The 19,336-nt window shown below is 43.0% G+C and overlaps 1 protein-coding gene across 1 annotated transcript in view; it reads right to left on the bottom strand.

The window, feature by feature from the left end:
* galt (galactose-1-phosphate uridylyltransferase) overlaps positions 1-19,336 on the bottom strand; it is a 65,375-nt gene that overhangs the window by 10,498 nt on the left and 35,541 nt on the right.

Here is a 19,336-nt window from a genome sequence, read left to right as displayed (position 1 = left end):
TAAATGTTTTTGTTAATGAATTTATATTTTTTCAAATAAACATTTATAATGACAAAATGTCTCTGTTCTACTACACAGCAAATATTGGCACCCGACTTGACACAAGTAGAATTTATTTCATATTATACTAATGACAAAACATACTAATACAGTGGGATGCAAAAGTTTGGGCAACATTGTGAAAAGTAATTATTTTCTTGTACAAATCACTGGTTGTCACAATAAAAATAGTCAGTTAAATATATCATATAGGAGACACACACAGTGATATTTGAGAAGTGAAATGCAGTTTACAGAAAGTGTGCAATAAGTGTTTAAATCAAGCAGGTGCATAAATTGGCGACACAAAAAAAGAGAAATGAAATAAATATTTAGTGTATATGAATGTGTGTGTCTCCTATATGATATATTTAACTGACATTTTTCATTGTAACAGTGATTCATACAGGAAAATAATGACTATTAATAAGGTTGCCCAAACTTTTGCACCACACTGTATATAGGAACATAGTGAAGACAAGTTACTTAAGAGAGTAAAAAGAGGTTAGTTTATTTTGGAGTAGAGCTCCATTTATTAAGAAAAAATTAAAAGGACAGGAACACTCTTTAGAGGTTTGTGGGTGGCTCTTAAAAGAGCCGTTGTGGGGAAGTCACTCGGACTTCAAACAGGCTACTCCTTTGGTTGCCAAGACACAGCTCCCTCCGCTGAGAAGTGAGCCATGAATTTCTCCCTCACCAGGACAGCCTCTCTGGAGGAGTTGTTTGCTGGCAAGGAACCTGGACAAAATTGTTTAAAATGAGTATTATGTGTACTGCAGTTACAAAATACATTATTGAAATTCCAAAATTACAAATTGCAAAACATAAATCTTACATAAAACCTTTTGTAATTATAAGGATAATTACATGATATATATTAGATATAATCTAAAACAGTCTGCGGTGATTATATACAAATATTCAACTATCCCAGAATTAAACCAGGTCTAAATAAAAAGGAGTGAGTATCACTACAAAGGTTAACTCAGTGGTCCTAATGCTACAGTTTGATATCAGCAAACACCGAGCGCATACATTGATATGACACCACAGCCATGCTATCATTGCAAACACTGATAACAGCATAAATCGAATTAAATCGGGACTTGATGAGACCTTCTGAGTATCACTAGAAATATTATAAACAGTCGTCTCCGTACCACAGTTTGCTTTCAGTAAAAACCGAGCATTCACTGTTAGCATAGCACATCCACGTTAGCAGTGTATAAATGGATAGTTTAGCATATATTAGCACAGGTATCAATAAAGGACTACCGTATTAAATACTTTTACTAACCTCAGGCAGATGGACAGGCGCTCTGCAGGTGGGATTGAGCGCCTGTAGTTGGTGTCTAGGCGGGCGATTCTGGGACCGACCCGGGAAAGCAGGTCCTCAAACTGGCCGAGTGAAAGACGGTGATATCGCTGAAATCGGCCGTCATCCAGGCGCAGCTCCTGGAGCAAATGGTGAAACACACCAAACTGCTCACGCCTCTGGAGGACCTGATGGACCCAGGTACGGCGAGGGCGTCTTTTACGCCGCTGCTCTGCTCTCCACAGTATATAGAGAAGGGAGACTCTCTCTTCAAGCGCTAACTCGACAGCTGCCATCTTGCAAAGATACCGGTCTGGCACAACTTCCTCCCACATCCCTCCCACATTTCCGGTTCACGCGCGTCAAAATATCATATTTTGAAGCGCGATGGATTTTTCTTGGACACGCGTTGAGACGCGAATGTGCACGCGTCAAATTAGGGGCGTTTGGGGCGTTTTTGTTCGCGTCCATCGCGTTCGGTGTGAACACACCGTAACCCCTGCGAGCCAATCGTGCAGTTTGAAAATCGCACAGTGTTTGCCCAGCTTCAGGTGTACTGTCGTCTGAGACTTGCACCGCAGTGTCGGCGTTTGTTTCCCTGTTGGCCATGCTTTTTGTTGTGGTCATCTGTTGTCTTCCGGTATTTTCTCCGCAAGCGACCTTTCCTCAACCAATGAGATGAGCGGTAATCTGAATTGTCATACTCGAATTGTCATAAGTGTGCTGTCAGCTCATTGGTCACAAAGCAGGAGCGGAGCTGGGAATTATGTTTTCAAACAAAGCGTTAATTACATTAAAACTTATAGACTACTTTTGATTCTCACTGTATTACGGGACAAAGTGCGTCCCTTTTCAGCTCAATACGGGACGTGTACTTTTGTTTCTAAATACGGGACGATTCCGTTTTTTAAGGGACGGTTGGCAACCCTAGTCTGTAGTGTGGTTATATTAAATATAAGAGAAAGAGAGAACTTGAATGAAATGAATATAGCCACTACAGTGACCATTAAAACAATGAAAAAATATTACCGGAAACGTTTATTTTGCGACACCACGAAACAAACGATAGCGTAAAATGAAACGGAAGATGTTTTTTATATCGTCATCCGATATATATTGTTATATCGAACAGCCCTATATGCAAACTTTCCCAAGTAACAATGCTTTACAGTTTGAAATCTTAGCAAATTCTCTCTTTATGCATGTTGTTCTCAGCCTCTGGCATTTTGGTGAGACCATAAATAGGCTTAAAGAATGAGCCAGATGAAGATCATGATCAGTTATGAACAACATACGGTGACTTAAACTACTTAGCTACTGTAATGCTTCAATTTTCCTACATCTGACTCAGTGAGGTTGTTTTTGTGAACCTTATCTTATGGCTTTTTCCAGTTGGCTTGTGATTGATTGGTAACAGCCTGATGGAGTTCAGTAGTTAGTTACAAGCTGCTGGTGTTGCGCTCTGAAAGTAGTTATAAAACTTATATTTTTCTGAATTGTTGGGAAAATCTTTAAAGACTACTCTTATTAAATAGTGTTTTGTTTTTGGACACATTTCTAGTTAATTTTTGTAGTTTACTGGCTCCAGGAGGTCAGAGTTCAGACGTGTGATGTCATCAGTAAGCGCAGAAAAAAAACAGTGTCTGAGACCTGAGGAAGCGATGTTTTGCTGATGATACGCTATGCTGCCTGTAAACTCCAAACTGAACTGAGGAGAATAAAGTTGCAAGAAAAAGGAGAATGGAGTCATGTCTCTCTGAGGGTGCAACATAATCTTGGTGTTTCCGCCCGGTTTGGAGTTGATACCGCAAAGAAGGACGAGCTACAGGTGACTAGCCTCGCTCACTACCCCCCTCCTGAACTCGTACAGCAGCGCCATCCCTCCGAGAAAAGGCGGTGAAGGTAAAAGTTTTTCGTCATGTCTAAAGTACAGCAGATGTCTCCTGATTGGGAGCAACTTCTTGAGGAGATAGAGGAAAAGTTACTTACACTGCTAGCACCGGATTTGAATGAGATTTGTGCTGCCCTCAGTTTAGCCGTGGATGAAAGTGAAAAAGACTTACCTCGTAAACTGAGGCGGCGTATTCTCCAGTACTTAGAGGGAGAGGATGTTACTGCACGAGAAGATGAAGGAATGTCTCTGTTGTTGGAATTAGATGACAAAATTAATGAAGTGAAGCAAAAGAGATGCGAAATTAATGCCCCGTTGTCTCAACAAGTGGTACAAGAGCACCACCCTGTGGCTGAAAATGTGATAGCACCCAGTAATTCAGACGAGCAGAGAGAAAGTGTTTCTCATCTGAATGCTATACGGGTCACCCCTGTCGCCACCCAAAGTGTCCCTTTTGTACACCCACTGTACCGACGGGATCTGAAAATAATGGGACAAATTGGAGAACCAAACCAAAAGGATAAATTAACATACACTAGCTTGGAAAGACAAATCCAGAGGGCATTGAAGAAGGGATATGATGAAGGAGACATTGTTGAAGCCATCATTCAAGCTATAACCCCAGGAACAAAACTGAAAAGCTATCTTGAGAGTAGAGTAGATTTGACTTTGCAAGCTCTCAGGCAAATATTACGGACTCATTACATTGAGAAAGATGCCACAGAGTTGTATCACTCGCTCACACGTGCTGTACAGGAGCCAAAAGAAACTCCAATCCAGTTTTTGGTGCGAGCAATGGATTTGAGACAACAACTTGTTCTTGCTTCAGAGAGAGTTCAGTCTGGTTTAAAGTACAGTTCGGAGCTCATCCAAAATCAGTTTCTCCAGACAGTACTCACTGGCCTCCATGATGACACCATCCGAGCTGATGTGAAGCTATACCTGCAAAATCCTAAAATCACAGATGAGGTTCTTCTGGAAAAAATGACTGCGGCATACAGTCTGGAAATGGAAAGAAAGAATAAGCTGTCAGCTGCATCAAGAACAAAGATGATCAAAGTTGCAGCAGTAAGTGGGGAAGATCAAGAGGTGGAAAAAGAAAGCAGTATGCCCACATCAGACAGTAAGAACAAGCAAGGTGGAACCATCAAACGAGACACATTAATGGATAAAGTTGATCAAGGCAACAAGGCTATATGTGAGGCTCTGCAGAACCTCACCACTCACATTGCCAGCCTCCAGCAGACCGTTAAGCCTCAGCACATGAGAATGGCCGAACCACCTGACCGGAAATACCAATCACAGCCTAGGAGCACAAACGTTAGACAGTGCCAGCAGTGTCAATCATCCAATACAGGAAACAAATGTGACCACTGTTACAAATGTGGCAGTACGGAACACTGGGCAGCAGGTTGTCGTAGGAAAAAGTGCTCAGCTAATTCAAGTAAGATCGAAATCATACTTAACCCTGAACGGGAGAAGCACCAAACCGACCCATTCAGCCTCAAAGCACCCCTCACTGGTAAACAACAACAAATGGCGAAGCTGGTAGGCAAAAGATGCCAGGTCCGTGGCTTCTTAGGAGGTGTGGACACCACAATATTGTGGGACACCGGCTCACAAGTATCGATAGTGGGGACGAACTGGAGAAAGAAACACCTGCCTGATGCTGAAATGAAGTCGGTGGAAGAGCTGCTCGAAGAGGGAGCTTTAGAGCTCTCGGCTGCTAATGGGACCAGTATTCCATATGAAGGATGGATAGAGACTGAGTTCAGCCTGTCCAAAAATGCTGTGGCTGGGATGACCAACAGGCCCGTCCAAGTTCCAATCCTAGTCGCCAGTGGTGACATTGAATGCCCCATCATCGGCTTTAATGTGATAGAAGAATTAGCTTTGAGAAATGACACCAGCAAAGACTGTATCTCCCCAGAGCATATGCTGGACAGATTGTGCTCAGCATTCGAGGTGGGGCGCAAAACTGCAAGAGCTGTCCTGTCTGTCCTAAAGAAACAAACGCCTGACAGCCATCCCCACATAGCCCGAGTAGGAAGGCGACCTGTGACCATCCCGAAGCGTAACATGATGACAGTGCAATGTGGTTGGCTAAATAAGAGTGTGTTGAGTGGGTCACATGCAGTGTTGGAGCCGAACTGTGAGACACCATGGCCAGCAGGCCTAGTTATTAGAGAACAGCTAATTCAGCTCCCCTCAGAAGGTGATGCTAAAGTTGCAGTGACTGTGGAAAATATGACTGACCATGATATCACCCTCTGTGGTCGCACTACACTGGGGTGGCTGCACAATGTTGATGCTATCTACATGCCACAGGTAAAATGTATGGAGGGTGAGCTTTCTAAGACATCAGACGGAAGTACTTCCTTACCCACAGTGCAGTCCAGTCAGACAGCACAAACTGAGCCCTGGGAGCCACCAGTGGATTTGAGCCATCTGACAAGTGACCAACAGCAGCAGGTAAAACAGATGCTGAGGGAGGAATGCAATGTTTTTGCAAAAGATGACTGGGACACGGGATGCATTAAAGATCTAGAGCTGGAGATACAGCTAAAAGACAAAGTGCCTGTGCAAAAGACATATAATGCAATCCCCAGACACCTTTATCAGGAGGTAAAAGCACACATACAAGACTTACTCAATCGGGGCTGGATCCAAAAATCTTGTTCTTCATATTCTTCGCCTGTGGTATGCGTCAGGAAGAAAGATGGTGGCCTTCGCTTGTGTGTAGACTATAGGCTCCTGAATGCAAAGACACTGCCCGACAGACATCCCATCCCAAGAATACAGGAGATCCTGGAAAACCTTGGGGGCAACTCCTGGTTCACAGTATTGGACCAGGGAAAGGCTTATCACCAGGGTTTCATGAGTGAGAACAGCAGACCCTGTACCGCATTTATAACACCATGGGGACTCTATGAGTGGGTGAGGGTCCCATTCGGCCTTACTAATGCCCCAGCAGCATTCCAGCGCTACATGGAGGGATGCCTGGGAGACCTCAGGGATGAAATGTGTGTCCCATATTTGGATGATGTACTCGTCTTTAGCTCAAGCTTCGAACAACACATCCATAATGTGAAGAGAGTGCTACAGCGACAAAGAGAATGTGGTATCAAATTAAGGCCACAGAAGTGTGACTTTTTCAAACGTGAAGTCTGCTATGTGGGGCGAGTGGTTTCAGCAGAGGGATACAAGATGAACCCCAAAGAAGTTGAAGCAGTGCAAGCACTGAAACAAGAGAAACCATCGACCGTGAGAGAGGTGAGAAAGTTGATGGGTTTCCTTAGCTACTACAGACCCTACATACAGGACTTCTCAAGGACAGCCAAACCCCTCTATGAACTCTTAGCAAAGCCTAAGTCTGAACACAAGCAGCGTGGAAAGAGTAGGGAGTGCCACCGCAAATCTGCCCAGCTGCCACCATCCCATCCAATCCAGTGGATGACAGTTCACCAAGAGACATTGGACAAAATAGTGAATCAGCTGACAAACCCACCAATCATGGCATATCCAGATCTAGAGAAACCATTTGTTCTTCATGTAGATGCCTCTGAAGATGGGTTGGGTGCAGTCTTGTACCAGCGTCAAGGGACTGCCCTGAGAGTCATAGGCTATGGATCACGGACATTGACAGCTGCAGAAAAAAACTACAAGCTACATTCAGGCAAGCTGGAATTCCTGGCACTGAAATGGGCCATAACAGAACGCTTTCGTGATTATCTGTTTCATGCGCCTCATTTTACTGTGTACAGTGACAATAACCCGCTGACATACGTCATGAAGTCAGCGAAACTTAATGCAGCTGGACACCGCTGGGTGGCGGAGTTGGCAGATTATCGGTTCACTCTTAAGTACAGGCCAGGGGCAGCGAATCGAGATGCAGATTTCTTATCAAGAAGAGGAAAGCCCATTGAAGACATCATGCAGGAATGCACAGAGGAATGTCAGCAAGATGCCATTGAATGTATTGGGAAAGCCCTAGAGAGAGAGAAAACAGGAGAAATGAACTGGATCTCAGCTGTCACCTGTAATGTCAACGCGCTGCCAGAGGGATGCATCGTCTCAGAACCAATTCAGCCGTTTGCAGTTGACGACATCAGAGACGCCCAGGATGCAGACATAGCCATAAACCGAGTTTTGTCCCTGAAAAGAACACACACCTACCTGAAGCATAAAGAAAAGATGGCGGAGAGTGAGGCAGTTAGGTACCTTCTTCGGCAGTGGCCCCATTTGCAGATTGATGGAGATGGCATTCTGACGCGTGAGACCACCAGGAGAAAACAGTTAGTTGTTCCTGACTCATTAAAGCCCATGGTCTATAAACATCTACATGAGGAGATGGGACATTTAGGAGCAGACAGGATGGTCGCTCTCGCCAGGGAGCGCTTCTTCTGGCCTAAAATGAGGCAGGAAATGGAGCACTATGTCACTCAGGTGTGTCGCTGTATAAAGAAGAAGAAGCCTAACAGAATAACCAGAACACCAATTCAGAGCATTGAAACCTCTGCACCATTTGAGATGATATCCATTGACTATCTGCATTTGGACAAGTGCACAGGAGGTGAAGAATACATACTCGTAGTTGTGGATCATTTCACCAAATATGCCCAGGCATATGCGACAAGGGACAAGTCTGGGAAGACTGCGGCAAGAAAGCTCTTTGATGACTTTATCATGCGCTTCGGTTTCCCATCCAAAATACACCATGACCAGGGGAAAGAATTTGAGAACAATCTTTTCCGCAAGCTTCAAGGCTACTGCGGTATCAGCCATTCTCGTACCTCCCCGTACCACCCACAGGCCAATCCTGCAGAGCGCTTCAATAGGACACTCCTAGGTATGCTCCGGACACTTGATGAATCTCAGAAGTCAAGATGGAAAGACCATTTGAACAAAGTAGTTCATGCCTACAACTCGACTGTGCACGAAGCAACAGGATTTTCTCCATTCTTCCTTCTCTTTGGCCGTGAACCAACCCTGCCTATCGACCTGCTCTTCCCAAAAAGAGAAGAAGAGAAGAGTCAGTCACACAGTGGCTATGCAGAGAAATGGAGAGGAGTTATGCAAGAGGCCTATGCAATTGCAAGGCAGAACATGAGAAAGAGTGCAAGAAGGGGACAGAAAAACTACAATAAACGTGCATGGAGCTCTGTGCTTCAGCCAGGTGACCATGTCTTGGTGAGAAATCTCACACCCAGAGGAGGTCCTGGGAAACTGTGCAGCTATTGGGAGGATATGATTCATGTCATCACCGAAAGGAAAGGTCCTGATAGTCCAGTGTATGTGGTTGAGCCATTGCAGGGGACAGGAAGAAGACGAGTGTTACACCGTAACCTACTGTTGCCGTGTCCTTACCTGGTTGACGAGTCTGGGGTGTGCGAAAGCAGCCTGAAAGAGAAAAGCCATGGAAACAAACAGAGACAGTCAGCAAGAAGACATCATCAGACCAAGCCCGATACTGACCAAACAGACACAGGCAGTTCTAGTGAAGACGACTGTCACATGTGGACAGCACTCAGATATGCTGATCCACCCCTCAACCCAGAAGCAGAGGATTTCTGCCCCCAGAGTGAAGCACTCGGAGAGAAGTCTGAGCCTGCTTTCAGAGCAGAGGGGCATCCTGAAGAGGAACAGGTGGAGGAGAGACGCAGTTTGGAGGAGGATTTTGAAGCTCCAGCTGTTGGACCCGAGAGTGAGCAGAGTGATGCTGAGACATGGAGGCACAAGCCAAAGAGAATGAGACAGCCCCGGCGTGTCTACACATATGAAAAACTAGGCCAGCCAACGGTCCAGCAATGGAGCACGTGCCCTGTCAGTGTGAACAGCCCTTCAAGTGCCATCCATCATTCCTCTGTCCCACCATCATTCATGTATCCTTTACAGTATGAATAGTCATCTGGAATTTTTTCACAGTTTTTTTTACACATAGTGTGTTATTTACCATGAAGTGATTCAGAGTTATTCATACCAGAGCAACCAGAGAGGATCATATATTTTTAAATGTAGACTGAATATCTTTATGTGAAAGTCCGGAGCCTCTGGGGAGTATCTGAGTATTTATTACATTACACAAACCAAAGGTCTCATCACAGTGTTGATGAAATGCTGGGTTTATCCATCTCCTGGGGCGGGCCTACAGAGGAGTGCTGAAGATTTCCCTGTGAGGGAGCTGCTGGTGAAGATCATGAGTCCTGCTTGATCAATGCCATGAGCTTCAGTGTTCCTGGTGTTTCTTAAATGATGCCTCTTACAGCGGGTCAACAGAACTTATGGCACAGGACAGCTGTGATGAAAGAAAGGGAAGAAGTTTCTCCAAACCTCTGGACCCAGGAAACCCAGCTTGGTCCTGATGGTCTCCCTCACTAGTTTCTCTCCAGGGTGAATGTAGCTGTTGATATAATATGGACTCTATTATTAAATTAAAAGAACAAATTAGACTACACTACTGAAACGTTCTGCTGATGTTTTTAAAGTCTCCATGTTACCAGGATGTAGAGGGCTCTGAAGATTTAAACAGTTTTAGATCTGTAGATAACCTGCTGTTAGTTTGGTATTTTGTCCTAATCTGCTTGCCGTACCTCTGTGTAGGCGTGTGTATGTTTTGAGTGGTATAAGCGGCATTCCGTTATTGAATCCGAGCATGTAAGTTCTCTGCTGCTCTGCTGGTTAATAAAACCACGTTAACTGAGTTTACTGCTTCATCATTATCATACTGGTGAACATACAACATGGTGTCAGAAGCGACGGAACACGTACTTCGTAGTTGACGGTATTTTTTCCCCGTCTCAAGTCTATTTTGTGGGTGCATTTTTTTTGTATCCGGACTGCAGCCGACATGGCGGAAGGATTCAGGAGGCCCGACCCACTTGTTTTCGATGGTAATGTTGCTGAAAATTGGCGCATTTTTGAGCAAGAGTATGACATTTTTATAGCGGCGGCACACTCTGACAAGCCAGCGCGCACACAAGCCTACATATTGCTCAACTTAGCAGGTCCCGAAGCTATAGAACAGGAGCGGTCTTTTGTTTACGCGCCAGAAGTGAAAGAGCCCGGCGATGGAGGACGAGTCCTCATTCCTGCAGAATCGAAGGAGGATCCTGAGTGCCTCAAAAGGAAATTCAGAGAAATGTGCAGCCCACAAACCAACGTCACGATGGAAAGACACAAGTTCAACACGCGGAATCAGAGGACTGGCGAGACTGTTGAATCCTATGTAAGTGATTTACGGATTAAAGCAAAAAGCTGCAGATTTGGTGATCTGAGTGAAGAACTAATAAGAGACAGACTAGTTTGTGGCATCAACAATGACAATTTAAGGAAAGTGCTACTGCGTGATAGCGATTTAACGCTAGCAAAAGCCATATCTGTCTGCCAGATTCATGAAATGACTGAAGAGCATAATAAAACACTTGCTTTTCCTCAACAATCTGCATCAAATGTTGATGTGCTCCAGCCCAAATTTACAAGAAAGCACAGAGGAGACAAAATGAAAATACAAGGAGACAGGTCTGAAACTCAGCATGTCACTAACTGTACTAACTGTGGGGGTGCTCATGCTGCAAAAAAGAGTAAATGTCCAGCTTTTGGGCAGCAGTGTCATGCATGCAAAAAGTGGAATCATTTCAAGAAACGGTGCAGAGCTATTCAGCCTACCCAAAACGTAGCAAGGCACAGAAAGTCAGTTCATCATGTGGAACCAGACCAAGCTGATGACAGCGGAGATGACACATTCTACGTTGATGGAGTAAACCTGCAATATGCAATCCATGCGACTGATGTGCATGTGGAACACAAAGAGGAAATTTTTGTCACTGTGCAGATTAATGGGATTCCTGTTGAGATGAAAGTGGACACAGGTGCTAAATGTAATGTGCTTCCCAAGAAAACTGTTGACATTATAAGAGCAGATAAACAAATGAAAGCACACCCCAAGTCCATTAACCTCGTAGCATTTGGAGGCAGCAAGATTCAAACCTCAGGTGTAATTAAGCTGCAGTGTTTTCTGCATGGACAGTCACATGTGCTATCATTCTTTGTTATTAATGAAGATGTTCAGCCAATACTTGGACTATGTGCATGCAGAGAAATGGGACTTGTATCATTCAGCAATGACGTCCACCAATTGAGCACGTCTGCAGATGACCTGTCACAACAGCTTATCACAGAATACAGCGACTTATTTTCTGATGAGCTTGGAAGGTTGCCAGTCACCTATCGCATGACACTGAACCCAGGTGTGAAACCAGTTGTTCGCCCAGCACATCGCATCCCTTTGGCCATGAAAGACAGAGTCAAGGCAGAGCTGGTCAGGATGGAGAAATTAGGCGTCATTACTCCCGTCTCAGAGCCGACAGACTGGGTGTCTTCTATGGTAGCCACCAACAAGAAGGGCAAAGATGAAATCAGGATATGCATAAATCCTCGAGATTTAAACACCGCTCTGAAAAGACCACACCATCCCATGCGCACAGTAGAAGAAGTGGCTGCATTAATGTCAAATGCTACTGTGTTCTCTGTTTTGGATGCTAAGAACTCTTTTTGGCAGGTGTCATTGGATCAGAAATCATCCATGCTAACCACCTTCAGCACTTGTTTTGGTCGTTACAGGTTCCTCAGAATGCCCTTTGGTCTTAACGCTGCCAGCGAGGTGTTTCAGCGAGCCATGGAGCAGATATTTGCTGGGTATCCATGTGCCATCATTGTTGATGATACACTCATCGGCGGAAGAACCATGAAAGAACATGACGACAACCTGAGAAAAGTCCTTGATCGTGCCAGAGAAGTGAACCTGCGACTAAACCCATTAAAGTGCAAATTCCCGCTGAATCAGGTCAGTTATGTCGGACACATTTTCACAAGCGAGGGGCTTAAAGCAGACCCTTCCAAAACAGCCGCAATTAAAGAGATGCCAGTTCCAACAGATGTCCAAGCCCTGCAGAGGTTCCTGGGGATGGTCAATTATCTTGGAAAATTCATTCCAAACTTCAGCCATCTGTCAGCTCCTCTGCGACAGCTCACACACAAGGACAGCGAGTGGATGTGGGACGCACAGCATCAGACTGCGTTCGAAGCACTTAAAGAGCACATGTCTAATCCACCTGTTCTGTCATATTATGATGTCAGCAAACCTGTGACACTAACGTGCGATGCATCACAGTATGGTCTTGGTGCAGCTTGCTTACAGGAAGGGCAGCCTGTGGCATATGCTTCGCGTACTCTGACAGACACTGAAACCAGGTATGCTCAGATAGAAAAGGAGCTGCTGGCTGTTGTTTTCGCATGTACAAAGTTTCATGACTACATTTATGGCAAGCCTGTGGTCGTAGAAACAGACCATCAGCCACTGGTCACCATACTAAAGAAACCTATTCACGCTGCACCAGCCAGATTACAGAGGATGTTGTTAAGGCTCCAAAAATACGACATCACCCTCACATATAAATGTGGAAAACACATGTATCTGGCTGACACACTGTCTCGTGCTCCCAACAGCTCCACTTTCCAGCAGTCTGAAGAAGAGGACAACTTTGATGTCATGACGGTGAGCTGCATCTCTTCTTCACGCCTGGAGGAACTTAAAGGACACACAGCTGAGGATGAGACACTGCAAGAGCTCAGCTCGTTCATCAAACATGGTTGGCCACAACGACTCCACAACCTTCCCACGGCGGTTCATCCATATTTCCCTTTCAGAGATGAGCTGACTGTGGATGATGGCATCATTCTTAAAGGTTCCAAAGCCGTGATCCCAAAATCACTGCAAGGAGACTACATCACCATCATGCACAGAGGACATCCCGGCGTAGAAGCTACCAAGCGGAGAGCACGGGGGATCGTCTTCTGGCCGTTCATGTCAAGAGATATTGAACAAACAGTTACTTCCTGCTCGGTGTGTAACAGCACTAAACCTCACCAACAAAAAGAGCCGCTTCATCTGCATGAAGTTCCAGATCTTCCTTGGTCAACTGTGGCTACAGATATCTTTGAGTGGCACTGTAAGCACTATTTAGTAGTAGTCGACTCATACTCAGGCTGGTTTGAGATTGACCTGCTAAAGGATTTGACATCAGCAACAGCCATCAAGAAGCTGAAAAGACACTTCTCAGTTCATGGTGCTCCACACACTCTGATCTCAGACAATGGAAGGCAGTTTACAAGCCAGCGTTTCAAAGACTTTGCTTCACAGTGGGACTTTCAACATGTCACCAGCAGTCCAGAGTATCCTCAATCCAATGGGCTTGCTGAGAGAGCAGTGCGCAGTGCTAAACAGCTGATGGAGAAGTCACACAGAGATGGCACTGATGTATTTCTCAACCTGCTGAATCTCAGGAATGTTCCACGTGATGTGAACCTGGGTTCCTCTGCAGAACGACTTCTATCCAGACAGACTCGAACTACGCTCCCAATCACAACCAAACTGCTTGAACCACAACACCGTGAATCTGAGAGAGTGAAAGCCCAACTACTCAACAAGAGACTGACTCAGAAGGTCTGTTATGACAGATCCAGCCGACCACTTCCACCTCTCAACGAAGGACAAGTAGTGAGGTTACAGACCCCACAGGGTTATGACCGCACAGGTGTGGTGAAGGAACTTTGTAAAGAACCTAGATCCTACCTGGTACAGTCAGATGGAAACACTTACAGGAGAAATCGCAAACACATATTGCCTGTGTCTGAGCCTGTTACTGTTCAGAAAGACACTGATCATCATCATTATGATGGACTGCAGGTTGTGGGTGAAAACAATGATGAAGAACAGTTTAAAGACAGCACTCATGTTGAGAGCTCTTCTGATGTTTTGCATTCTCCAAGACCTTCCAAGAGTGATGGTGTTTACAGGACACGCTTTGGTCGTGTGTGCAAACCAAATCCAAGATATAGGGATTAATTGGGTACTAGTTAAAACACAGAACATTTTCAGGTTTGATGTTTGATCCAACAGTAACTGATGTCCACGCTTCAAGTTAAATTCTGTTTGAGGTGATTTTCAGTAGTAATCATATTTAACTTTATACAGCAAAATGATATTTTTGTCATGTTTATTTCTTCCATCTGCTTGCAAATTTAAATGTTCCTAAGGATCAGCGTATGTCACCATTAATGCTGTGATTATTATTATTTAGCATGCATTAAACTTTATATCCGGTTGGGGATGTACTAAAGAAGGGGGATGTAGATAACCTGCTGTTAGTTTGGTATTTTGTCCTAATCTGCTTGCCGTACCTCCGTGTAGGCGTGTGTATGTTTTGAGTGGTATAAGCGGCATTCCGTTATTGAATCCGAGCATGTAAGTTCTCTGCTGCTCTGCTGGTTAATAAAACCACGTTAACTGAGTTTACTGCTTCATCATTATCATACTGGTGAACATACAACAAGATCCATTACACTCACAGTCTTATGTTAAAATCTCAAAGGACAGCATTATATTTTTGATATTAACAGTAACTCTGGGCCTCTGTGGAGTGTGCAGCTGATCTCATCGCTGTCTAAAAATGGATAAAAAAAACATAAGTGTTGAAGACTATTAAGAGTAGCAGGTGTGTAGCATCGCTAACTAGCTAGCAACAAGCCTCCAACACAGTGCGTATGCTAGCGGCTAATCTAACTAACGAATTAACAACAGAGTGATTTTAGAACTATAAGATGATAAGCTGTGTGTCTTTTTTATAACAGTGACATGGTTGTATTTACCTGAAATTAAACGAGTCGTCAGTTGCGGTAAACCAGCAAAAAAACTCGAGCAGCCGGGCTACGTAAAAAGTGTAGGGGGGCGTGTTTGCGGTCACGTCCAGCGGGTGTGTGGGCAGGAGCGTTACACAGTCGCTCCACCTCAAGTCACTACTGCGCAGACTCTGGTTCCAAATTTGCAAGATGGCAGCCTCCACAAGCGGGGTATTTTGGCTTCATTTTTGCACAATGGTAGGAGGCGGGGTCGCGTCGTCCATGTTTTCTACAGTCAATGTTTCGAGCACGCGTCACAACAATTAAGAGGACCCGAGTACGGTGTACATTTTAGGACATCGTCAGGTCTCAGGAAAAAAGTTGTCAGGTATCAGTCTCACACGAAAAAATGTCAGGTATCAGACTCACATGAAAAAATGTCAGGTATCAGACTCACATGAAAAAATGTCAGGTCTCAGACTCACATGAAAAAATGTCAGGTCTCAGTCTCACACGAAAAAATGTCAGGTCTCAGTCTCACACGAAAAAATGTCAGGTCTCAGTCTCACATGAAAAAATGTCAGGTCTCAGTCTCACATGAAAAAATGTCAGGTCTCAGACTCACATGAAAAAATGTCAGGTATCAGTCTCACATGAAAAAATGTCAGGTCTCAGACTCACATGAAAAAATGTCAGGTATCAGTCTCACATGAAAAAATGTCAGGTCACAGTCTCACATGAAAAAATGTCAGGTATCAGTCTCACATGAAAAAATGTCAGGTCTCAGACTCACATGAAAAAGTGTCAGGTCTCAGACTCACATGAAAAAAATGTCAGGTCTCAGACTCACATGAAAAAATGTCAGGTCTCAGTCTCACAGGAAAAAATGTCAGGTCTCAGTCTCACACGAAAAAATGTCAGGTCTCAGTCTCACACGAAAAAATGTCAGGTATCAGTCTCACACGAAAAAATGTCAGGTCTCAGTCTCAGATGGAGGCTGCCATCTTGCAAATTTGGAGTAGCGACTTGAGGTGGAGCGACTGTGTAACGCTCCCGCCCACACACCCGCTGGACGTGACCGCAAACACGCCCCCCTACACTTTTTACGTAGCCCGGCTGCTCGAGTTTTTTTGCTGGTTTACTGACGACTCGTTTAATTAAGGTAAATACAACCATGTCACTGTTATAAAAAAGACACACAGCTTATCATCTTATAGTTCTAAAATCACTCTGTTGTTAATTCGTTTGCTAGATTAGCCGCTAGCATACGCACTGTGTTGGAGGCTTGTTGCTAGCTAGTTAGCGATGCTACACACCTGCAACTCTAATAGTCTGTGTTATTGAAGCATTCAGCACTCCTTAGTGCTGCAAAGTTCACTAAACATAGATGTTTACATTTTCATTTATTTCTTATATTGCAAACATTATTCAAGTCATTATTCAATACATTGTTATTGTTAACCCTTTAAAGCCGGTCAGAGCTGCACGCTCTGTTTTGCGTAACTATTTTTAAATCCCTGTAGAACCGGAACTGCGTAAGCTAGCACAATATTTTTTTTTGCATATGAAACCGGAGGAGTTGTACTTACATCTTATGCCATCAGCTTGTCCTAGGTCACGGTTTCCTTCCACATATAGCTTTGCAAAAATTGCATAAAAAGCGCTTGCAGGAACAAAAACATAATATTCCAGAAACACGCTTTGTCGATCCGATCAGCTGTTCGTAACACTTCCCACATTGAAAAAGACGTCAACGCAAACTATCGCATGTCTGCCTATTCCTGCCCAAAACCGGAAGTGACATCACTTCGCGGAAAATGTAGTTTTTTTTACTTGTAGGCCTTAAAAGCCTATACTGGTGTTTTTATAAGTCATGTTTGACTCTATACTTTTCTGAATAGTTTCTGGGATGCTTAGAACTCGAATTGCACTGCTGGAAATAGTTTATTTTGATGCACATGCTGTTTTCTTTGCAAATTTGCATCATAGGATTGTTTTTTTGTTTTTCCTGCAGTATATAAAAATTGCTGTATCTCCAAAATAAAACTATGAAGACAATAAATTTCCTGTTGTTGTAAACTATTTTTTGCAACTTTTTTGTATTTAAAGTTTTGAGGGATAAACCTCTTAAATTTCTCCAAGTAGAAATATATGTAAAAAAAACAATTTTCAATTTTTTTGTAGTTTATTGCACTTTTTTGCAATTAATGTAGTTACTATGGACTTAATGCATACATATTATTAAAATATGGGCTATAACAGTTGTATTGATGTATAGCAACTTGAAATGCTCCCACAAATGGCACTACAACATGTAAAAAAATAATATAAGCTCTGGCGGACTTGGTTCTATGGTAGGTCTTAAAGGGTTAAATAAATATCGTCAAATAATCGAGATCTCAATTTTAGTGAAAATAATCATGATTTTTCTTTTTGCCATAATTGAGCAGCCCTTGTTTAAAGTAAATTTGTTGCCTATGGGACTAGAAAGCTTGGGGTCAGTGTTTTAAATCATATAATGCTTAAAATAATCCACCAAAGAACTGCACAAACATAAACAATTCAGGGTAAGGGGGGGAAAAGTCCAGGTTTAAATTCCATTAAAATGTCATTGATCTGAAATGAGCTGTCTATTTTAAATATGTTTAAACTGAAGCAATTTTGCATAGAACAAAAGTTGAAAGTATGCTGATGTGAATGGCATGTGGAAAAAAGTACAACGCACCATGTTGACAAAGCATTCATAACTCTCTGAAATCTTTCAAGAGATACAAAACATAGCAGGAAACAGGCAGGCATTTAATCCCTTAATTGTCTGCAAGTACAGAATGTGTCAATAAAAACCTGGCTATAGGTTTTTGGCTAAGTGCACACTACAAAACCGAACAAAATATGTATTAGCTTAATATTCTAATATTTAAAGGACTAATTTTGAAATACTGTGTCTTAATTGTTAAACTGAGACAATTCTCCAATGTATCAAAGTCCTTCTGTTTGCTAAAAAATAAAGGTGCAGCTTCTGAGTCCCTGCTTACAACCTTCAACACATTGCTTTAACTTGACCTGAGTCTTTTAGACTCTAAGAAATGAAACAGACTAGAAGATTAAAGTCAAAACTTAACACAAGATCTGTGGGATCTTTCACCATAGGCAACTTTAGAGTGCTTCAAAGATTTGATATCAAATAAAATAAAAAGAAGAAAGTGATTCGATGACTGTGTCCTCGGGTGCCCTCTGTCCTTTTCACCACACTGCAGTTTGGGTGGGAGTGTTTCATCTCGCCTTTTAAAACTATCTTTCATGTGGGCTGCCTTGTTCCTAGTGACCTCCTTTAGAAAAAATGATAGCATGACAACTCAGGTGGTAGGTCTTAAAAATACAGGATTTCATTTTCTGAAACTGATCTGTCAAGAGATATTTATGGACCAAAAACTGGCTCTCTGGAACATAACAGATTTCTGAATTCTTTCTTGACTAATCAAAATAATACATTTTAACCTTGTGTTTATTATTTCCAGTCAGATTGCTATCAAACCCTTCCCTGGTCTGAGGATGCTAATGGAAGAAGACACAAGTCACAACAAAAATTAAAAAATGGGGAATTACAACAGACCAAATAGCAGTAGAGTTGACCTTTAAGCTAAATGCTAAATTTAGCATACTGATATGCTCACAAGGACAATGCTAACTTTATAATTTCATGTATTGAGAAAGGAAAACTGATGTCTGACAGGTACTGTATCTCAGTATTAATTTAATGTGTTACTTAGTTACTTACTAAATGCAAAGACCAGATGAGACTGATGGGAATACAGTAGTTTTGGTCATCATTAATAAAATATTGATTTTGCCTTCTTACATACAGTCAGTGAGCAGTGAGATTTCCTTTCAGTAAAACAACTCACAGGACACAGGTGCTGCAAGGATTGAACCGGCAACCTTTAGCTTATACAAGGATCACTCTGTCCACTCAGCCATGATAGCACTATAGTCTTTTCTGCCATTCATCACCTCATCGCATCACTGCACTCTGCTAACCTCTGCCCTAGCTTGAACACGATGCAAGGACATTTCTGTGGCATACTCACAGTATGTAATGTATTTCCTTTACTTTCTAAAGCACAGGAGCACATATCAGCCAGTACATTCACGAAGCACCTCCGTAAAAAGCAGAGAACTTTCTAGATAAAGTTTGAAATCTTGTTTTTGTGTACAAGTTGCTTCTTCACCTCAGAAAACTTATTTTGGGCTGATATTTGATATCCAATATGAATTGCAAAAGTGATATTTTTCTACAGTTCCCACAAGTTTATTTGCTTTTTCACTTTGCTGCTCTTTCATTTCCCTTATGAGTTATAAATTACGGGGAGGTACAAGAAAAATGGGTGCAGCATTGAAATACATGACGGCAAATA

This window comes from Neolamprologus multifasciatus, chromosome 7 (genome assembly GCF_963576455.1).
Source record: "Neolamprologus multifasciatus chromosome 7, fNeoMul1.2, whole genome shotgun sequence".
NCBI classification, from domain to species: domain Eukaryota; kingdom Metazoa; phylum Chordata; class Actinopteri; order Cichliformes; family Cichlidae; genus Neolamprologus; species Neolamprologus multifasciatus.
The sequence above is the reverse complement of the archived record's forward strand: the minus strand, read 5'-3'. Positions and strand labels throughout refer to the sequence as shown.